The sequence below is a fragment of the Borostomias antarcticus genome (assembly GCF_949987555.1).
Source record: "Borostomias antarcticus genome assembly, chromosome: 4".
NCBI lineage: Eukaryota > Metazoa > Chordata > Actinopteri > Stomiiformes > Stomiidae > Borostomias > Borostomias antarcticus.
Window position 1 is genome coordinate 32,847,973 of NC_140237.1, and position 7,500 is coordinate 32,855,472.

Consider the following 7,500-nt stretch of genomic DNA (forward strand, 5'->3'; position numbering starts at 1 on the left):
GGGGAGTGGAGGTGGTTGAGAGAGAGAGAGAGAGAGAGAGAGAAGGAGGGGAGTGGAGGTGGTTGAGAGAGAGAGAGAGAGAGAGAGAGAGAAGGAGGGAGTGGAGGTGGTTGAGTGAGAGAGAGAGAGAGAAGGAGGGGAGTGGAGGTGGTTGAGTGAGAGAGAGAGAGTGAGAGAGAGAGAAGGAGGGGAGGTGGTTGAGTGAGAGAGAGAGAGAGAGAGAGAGAAGGAGGGGAGTGGAGGTGGTTGAGTGAGAGAGAGAGAGTGAGAGAGAGAGAGGAGTGGAGGTGGTTGAGAGAGAGAGAGAGAGAGAGAGAGAGAAGGAGGGGAGTGGAGGTGGTTGAGTGAGAGAGAGAGAGTGAGAGAGAGAGAGGGGGGGGGGGGTCACTTTTCACAGCCAGGAAACAGAAGTGACCTACAGTATCAGATGTGTCTGTCAAGTCCATGTCCCAGGTGGTGGCTGAAAGTGCTTGTGCGTGTGTTTGCCTGTTTGTGTGTGTGTGTAGGTGTGTATGCGCATGCGAAAGTGTCTCCAGAGGTGGCGATGGCGTGTGGGGGTGTGGGGGCGGGAGGGGGGGGGGGGGAGTGGCGTCTGAGCTCAAGCACAGGTCAAGCCTGAGAGTGTGCCAGGGGACATGAGCACTGGGCTGTGACCATCAACAGATGTGCACCCCCCCTCTGCCCTCTCCAACCCCGCCCCCTCCCCCCACCTCCATCCATCCGTCTCTTCCTGACATCCTGGTCCCGATGTCTCTCAAGAGGACAGCAGGGACACAGCTGGTCTCGTCCAGTCAGGCGTGACCATCGACAGCCTCTCCCTCTGCTTACCTCTCTGGACTGTGAGTGGACACGCCCACACACCAGGGCTAGGAAGTAGACGCCGCGCGCTGTACGTAGAAACTCCTCCGATAAACTCTGCGCCTGAAGCGGCGCAGTGACTCACTGTGAATGTGCCACCGTCCCAAAGAACAGATACTAGAGGACAGTAATTATAGAGGCAGATCTATATCACAAACTGAAATAATCAAACACGTTTCAGGTATTTAATTCATGAAAAAAAGAGAAAAAAGTTTTGGATTGTCGGCTAAAAGATCTTAATGCAGGTTAAGAAGCATCTCTCTCTCTCTCTCTCTCTCTCCTCATTTCATTGAATGCGTTACAGTGTAGGAGGAAGTGCATCTCGGTTTCAACCTCACCTGTCGGACAGTGATCACATATTCTGTTTTCTTTTGGTTTGCCATGATTTTTTGAGTTGTCTTTTTTTGATTGCCAATTTGTGCTCACTGAGCCTGAACTTGGATGTGTCTTTGCTTTCTATCTCTGGTAGTAGAGAGATATTCTGCCTCTGGCTTTTAGTTACTTTTTACAATGTTCCAAATTGGGTTATAATTCAGTTTACACTTGTCTGTCTGTTTATATATTTTGTCTTTTTGGCTTCTTATGTTGTTGTTTTTTGTGTATTGTGAGCCAAAGACAATGTTCCACCTCGGTAGACAATAAAGTTATATTCTATTCGATTTACTCTGATTGGAGTTTGGAAAGTACAGTAGTGTTGGCCTGAGACTGGTCAGAGTGAGTCTGAGAGAGGGTAGTAAGTCTCAGGACCAGCTGACAAAGTGAACTATTTTTTAGGGCTCAGCTCTTGGGTTTGGAGGGCTTTGGAATGGAGGGTGTCTAGGGAGCTGGATTTAAGGTGGTTAAACAATGTGAGTGATCTCTTTTGAATGTTAGTTATCAGTGGGTATTTGCCTAATTCTGCTCTACATGCATTTGTTGATGTTTTTCTCTGTATCTGTAAAACGTATCTGCAGAATTCTGCATGTAAAGACTCTGTTGGATGTTTGTCTCAGCGGGTGTAGCTGAGTGACTGAGTGGACACCATATTTCACTACCATACAGCGCAATGGGCTGGATGCTATCAAATATTTTAAGCCTGATTTGAATTGGAATTTGCTAATTATAAAATTTTCTCTTAATTGCATTCAGAGCTCTTAGAGTTTTTTCTTTTAGTTCATTCACTGTCATATTGAAGCTCCCTGCTGTTGTCATGGTTATGCCAAGATAGGTATAACTCATACTATGTTCAATGATATTATTATTTATGGTAAACTGGTACTGTATTTGTTTTCCTGACATCTGGAGGTGGAAAATCATGACTTGAGTTTTCTTCGTATTTCCTGCTAATGCCCAGTTCTGACGATACTTTTCTACTATGTCCAGCTGTTGCTGTAGTCCTTGTTCGGTAGATGACAATAGAACAAGGTCATCAGCATAAAATAGAGACGTCCCCTCTTTATCTACAGTAGGAGGGAGCGTTCAGGATGAGCACATTGAACAGCATCGGTGCACATTGAACAGCAAGTTCGTTCATATACATACATTAAATAAAGTCGGACTTAAATCACAGCCCTGATGAACACCTCTTTTCTGTTTGTTTGTCTCCAATTTTTACAGCACACATACTTTCCAAATACTGTACATTGATTTAATCAGATCATACGTTTTGCCCCCTATAGGCCTATCTCAATACAGAAAATGCACATCAAAATAGAATCGAAAGCTTTCTTGAAATCAATAATACGTGAATATTTTACCATTTTTTGTTTGGTGTACATGTTTGTCAATTGAAGTAAAGCCCCAAACGCACTGGACACGCTTCATTTGACTCACCTCATTTGATGCTCCTATGGCGCACTGCAGGCGTCAGCTTTGATAGGGAGCTGATTTAATTTAGATTGATTTGTCCCCATTTGACGCTCCAAAATGTAAACAAGTTCGGAGTAGAAGCATCAAGGCAGTTTGACTTGCCTCAAAACGCTTTTGGTGCGTGATCGGCCATTTAAAACAATTGTTGTACTTCAAAACGCTAGCGTCAGACTCTTCCAGTGCGTCTGGGGCTTAGGAAAGGTAGGCTATAGGCTTTATATGGCGGGTGGTGAAGTATTTTGGGAAAAAGCCAATCTGGGTGTCACTCAGGATGGAATGTTCGTCAAGGAAATCTAGAATTATTTTATTTAGAATACTACAGAATAGTTTACCTAGACAACTATTGACACAGATGTAGTTACTAGGGTCTGATTGGTCCACACTCTTATGAAGGGGGGAAATGAGCCATTTGCACCAGACGTCAGGAAAACATCCTGACTGTAATATGATATTGAACAATTTCAACATGGCACCCTGCTTCTCCGGGGTGCTGCATTTGAGCATTTCGTTTTTAATGCTGTCTGGACCACACGCTTTCCTCACCCGGAGAGAGTTGGTCTGTGTGGTTAGTTCTTTCAAAGTAATTGGGAAATCAAGAGGGTTTTGGTTGTCTTTAATTGTTTATTCTAGTGTTGGGAGTTTTTCTTTTAGAATAATTCAATCTGAATTAATTAGATTTGTTGGTATGTCTTTGTACAGATTTCCAAATGTGCTCTCCAGATGTCACTATTTTGGACGGGTAATGCTTGTGGTTGCTTTGTGTTGTTGTTGTTCCACATATCCCAGAATTGATTTTGTTTAATTGCATTTTCAATAGCTTCAAGTTTCATGTGGGTAAAAAAAAATCCTAATAGTATGTTTATATGTACTTAAAATTTAATTGTGCCTAATGTGTAACGCTAGGCTGTTTGGTTGGCGATGTTTTTCATTTGCTATTTTTCGCAGGTCTTTTCTGATGGTTTTAAATTCTTGATCAAACCATTTTTCACCGTTTTTCCTTTTACCTAGCTTCTGATTTTGTTTTATAAGATCAGCTTTTATAGCTGCGTTATGAGATATCATATAGATATCATCAATGGCCTTGTTTACACTATCTCTGGTCGGGACATCATGGATTTGGTGGTATATTGATATGTCATTCATCTCTCTCTCTCTCTCTCTCTCTCTCTCTCTCTCTCTCTGTTGCTGTGTTGCTGTGTTAATGTTCTTCTCTGGCCTCAGTAAACAGATCCCAGGCCAGTTCTTCCCTTTGCGTGCGCTCCAGTGTTCTGTAGTGCGCTGGACAGCAGGGTGGCCCGAGGCGGTCTCTGGACTCCGGTCCAGATGGAGACGACCGGGCAGAGAGCCGCCCTGACTCCTGAAATAGACTCAGCACAGTAAATCTCTCTTCTCTTCCTGGGAGGGAGAGATATGATGGAACCTGACGTGGTGAATCTATCAAACACTCGCCTCCTCTTCAGATGCTGTGCTCTCACCCTGAACGCACTTTGAACCTAAACAAACGCCCCTCTATCGCTGGGAGAAGAACAAGACATATCTGGCTGGAGTCCATGTTGCCTGACAGGCAGCAAGAAATTCTCTCTGGCCGCAGAGGCAGCGTCAAAATGTCTGTGTGTGTGTGTGTGTGTGTGTGTGTGTTGTGTTGTGAGGTCCGGTGTGGGAGGCATACAGTACAATTCAGAAGAGTTCAGACACCAGAGATTCATCCACACATGGAGAGAATTTATTCAAACAAAAGAAAACAAGAATATAATCCAACAGAGAGCTTCTCTTCCTGTTAGCCGTGCGTACTGGGGAATTGGCCCGCGGGGGACAAAAACCCAGTAAGACAAAGACTGAATCTTATCTGCCGGAGACCAGTACTGCATCTGAAATGACATACTTATTTATTTTTACTATCAGTACGAACTACAGCTACCCTTACAAAGTACAGCACGCACTGTTGCAGGCATTATGTATACAGCTGGATACTGCAGGCTGCTACTTCCAGAAAATGATCCCACAATGCTTTTCAGACCAGCTGGCAGACTAAAAGCTGTTGTAATGTTGGCTCTCCCGACTGTTTATGTCACTTTATTAAGTTTTATACACACACATGGACACACACATGGACACACACATGGACACACATGGACACACACATGGACACACACATGGACACACATGGACACACAGACGGACACAGACGGACACACACACATGGACACACACGTGGACACACAGACGGACACACACATGGACACACACATGGACACACATGGACACACACATGGACACACATGAACACACACATGGACACACAGACGGACACAGACGGACACACACAATTGGACACACACATGGACACACACATGGACACACACATGGACACACATGGACACACACATGGACACACACATGGACACACATGGACACACAGACGGACACAGACGGACACACACACATGGACACACACGTGGACACACAGACGGACACACACATGGACACACACATGGACACACATGGACACACACATGGACACACAGACGGACAAACACATGGACACACACATGGACACACAGACGGACACACACATGGACACACACATGGACACACAGATGGACACACATGGACACACAGACGGACACACATGGACACACAGACGGACACACACATGGACACACACATGGACACACACATGGACACACATGGACACACACATGGACACACAGACGGACACACACATGGACACACACATGGACACACATGGACACACACATGGACACACACATGGAAACACAGATGGACACACACATGGACACACATGGACACACAGACGGACACACATGGACACACAGACGGACACACACATGGACACACACATGGACACATAGACGGACACACACATGGACACACACATGTACACACAGACGGACACACACATGGACACACACATGGACACACATGGAAACACATGGACACACACATGGACACATACATGGACACACACATGGACACACATGAACACACACACGGACACACAGACGGACACACATACGGACACATATGGACACACAAACGGACACACAGACGGACACGCATGGACACACACATGGACACACACATGGACACACATGGACACACACATGGACACAGACAGACACACACACGGACACACAGACGGACACACACATGGACACACACATGGACACACACATGGACACACACATGGACACACAGACGGACACACACATGGACACACACATGGACACACACATGGACACACACATGGACACACAGACGGACACACACATGGACACACAGACGGACACACACATGGACACACACATGAACACACAGATGGACACACGTTATGTATAGAAGCGGCTGCCCCGCTTAAAAACACAGGAAAGGTAGTCACAGAAACATCGAACAAATAAACAAATTGATTGTAAAATGATTTGGGGGGCAATATCTCTACTGTAGCTAGCTACGTAGAATAACTAGCTTACTATATTGCTGTATTAACAGTTGGTAAAAAAAAAAGAAGTTAATTCATCTGAAGCTATACCTGGAACCGCCATTCATGTGTGGATGGTAACAGGCAGGCAAATGATGTATTAAACATCCTTAAAGCAACTAAGAGGACTTTTTGACTGGTTATAAAACAGTCTCCTTTTAACCCTTTTAACCCTGAAAATACAGTGACAACAATTCAAATATTAATTGGATTTTCCCTATAATACCAGAAAGCGCAGTTTCTCAGCTTTCAGCAAGTGTTGGAGTGAGTCATTCTTTTGATTTGTTAGATTTTTTTTTTTATATTATTAAATATTTGTTAGATATTTTTAAAATGTTGCCAGTGACGGGTTAATACTGATGCCTCTACATTACCTACATTAGCAAACGTGGCCATCCGTGACAAGATTGTGTTTCTATGTAATTGTTATGGTAAATAGTAAATGGCAAATGGCCTGTACTTAATCCAAAACGCTTTACAATGTCCTCTCATTCACCCATCCATCCACACACCAATGGCGGCAGCTGCCATGCAAAGTGCTAGCCTGCTCATTGGGAGCAATTTGGTGTTCAGTGACTTACCCAAGGACACTTCGACATGTGGACAGGAGGAGCTGGGATTCGAACCGCCAACCCTGCGGTCATTGTACAACCCACTCTACCTCCTGAGCCACAGCCCCCCTATAGATATCAGCTCCGCTGGCCAGGTTGACCAGGATGGATGAAAGTGCTCATGGGAAATGCAGTCGTCTTTCTGGGAAAACACAACCGCTTTTGTCCACAGGTGGCGCTAAAAACAACACAAACTTAAAAACCCCACGTAGCTGCTTTAACATTTATTTTGGAATGCTAATGTTAGCTGGCTAGCATAATAAGTTTGTTGGCATTTCAATTTGACAACTGATATATTGTTAATGGTGACACTGGAAATATAGACACACTCATGCTATGCTACCACATCATCATCGTACTGTCAATACGCTGCCCAGACAGCAATCCGATCAGGGCCATATACAGGCCAGATCTGGCACTTGTGGCTTAGTTCCGGCCCATATATGGCCCAGATCCGCTTGCTATCTGGGTGTGATCTGTCAGTGCCTTCTCGGTGGTTCAGTGGATGGGACATATCTTCGGCTGTGCAGGGGATTGTCAGAAGCATGCTGGCTCAAGAAGGGTCCATCTGCGGACTCGCTGACTACACGACGCACCCTCTTTATTACATTACACGCCCCCCTTCACTACACGATCCCTCCCGGAGATAACTGTATCTTTATTAGATTACACGGAGCAGGAAGT

At 45.1% G+C, this 7,500-nt stretch overlaps 1 protein-coding gene across 1 annotated transcript in view; it reads right to left on the reverse strand.

Moving 5' to 3' along the window:
- The window catches only part of dmxl2 (Dmx-like 2), a gene marked incomplete at its 5' end in the record, with an annotated part of 59,061 nt that overhangs the window by 43,179 nt on the left and 8,382 nt on the right, over window positions 1–7,500 (reverse strand).